A 1,621-nucleotide genomic window follows, 5' to 3' on the forward strand; every position below is an offset into this window, starting at 1 on the left:
GCTATAAATATAGAGAAATATAAATTTTCTGCAAAGATTCTGCGAGCTGAGGGATTTTACTGGTGGTCGCTGAGGCAAAAACCCGTGTGTAGGAGGAGTTTAAAGAGACCGTGGAAGGACTTCTGTACGAGATGATTCTGGTCCACTCTGGTCCACCATCCGGCGTCTGGAAAGGGACAGCAGTTCACCATCTACTGTTTATGGTGGGGACGGTGGCTGCTGACCTCGACTCAGGACGTTTCTGTGGGCAGAATACTTTGAAGACCTCCTCAATCCCACCAACATGCCTTCTGTTGAGGAAGCTGAGCCTGGGGACTTTGGGTTGGGCTTTCCAATCTCTGGTTCCGAGGTCACCGAGGTGGTTAAAAAGCTCCTTGGTGGCAGAGCACCGGGGGTGGATGAGATTCACCCGGGTATGTTGTGGGGTTGTGTTGGTTGATGGGTAGTTCCCCTGGATTGGCAGACCGGGGTGGTGCTCCCCGCAGAGTGTGTTCCAACTATAGGGGGATCACATGAGCCTCCCTGGTAAGGTCTATTCAGGGGTCCTGGAGAGATGGGTCCATTGTATAGTCGAATCTGGGATTCAGGAAGAGCGGTGTGGTTTTAGTCCTGGTTGTGGAACGCTGGACCAGCTCTACACACTCAGCAGGGTCCTGGAGGGTTCACGGGAGTTCGCCCAACCAGTCTATATGTGTTTTGTGGACTTGGAGAAGGCGTTCGACCATGTCCCTCAGGGACTCCTGTGGGGGGTACTCCAGGAGTACGGGGTACCAGGTCCATTGATAGCTCCCTGACCAGCTTGGTCCACATTGCCGGTAGTAAGTTGGGCTCATTTCCATTGAGAGTTGGACTCCACCAAGGTTGTCTTTGTCGCCGATTCTGTTCATAACTTTTATGGACAGAATTTCTAGGCTCAGCCGAGGTGTTGAGGGGATCCTTTTTGGTGACCTTAGGGTCACATCTCTGCTTTTTGTGGATGATATGATCCTACTGGCTTCATCAGATCCTGATCTCTAGCTCTCACTGGAGCGGTTCACAGCTGAGTGTGAAGCGGCCGGGATGAGGCTCAGTGCCTCCAAATCCGAGACCATGGTCTTGAGCTGGAAAACGGTAGGGTGCCTCCTCCGGATTGGGGAAGAGGTCCTGCCCCAAGTGGAGGAGTTTAAGTATCTCGGGGTCTTCTTCATGAATGAGGGAAGAATGGAGCAGGAGACTGACAGGCAGTGATGCGGGTGCTGTACCAATCTGTTGTAGTGAAGCAAAAGCTGAGCCTGAAGGTCAAACTTTACCAGTCGGTCTACGTTCCTACCCTCATCTATGGTCACGAGCTTTGGGTAGTGACCAAAAGAACAAGAACAAGGATCCAAGCGGCCAAAATGAGTTTCCTCCACAGAGTGCCTACACTGGGGAATGGGGAGTCTGCCCCGGCCACCTTAGTGGCCCCCCAGTTTTGTCCTCTTGAGTACCCAAATTTTTCCTTTTTCAATTCTCCTACCTATTTAGAAATAGGACCTCATAAATATAAAAACAAACACTGATTTTTTAACAATTAAGAGTTTAAAGCAGGGGCGCCCAAACATTTTCTCTGAGAGGGCCAAGATTAAAAACAATCTGAGGGTGG

This window comes from Austrofundulus limnaeus, unplaced genomic scaffold (assembly GCF_001266775.1).
Source record: "Austrofundulus limnaeus strain Quisiro unplaced genomic scaffold, Austrofundulus_limnaeus-1.0 Scaffold817, whole genome shotgun sequence".
In the NCBI taxonomy this organism is placed as follows: Eukaryota; Metazoa; Chordata; class Actinopteri; order Cyprinodontiformes; family Rivulidae; genus Austrofundulus; species Austrofundulus limnaeus.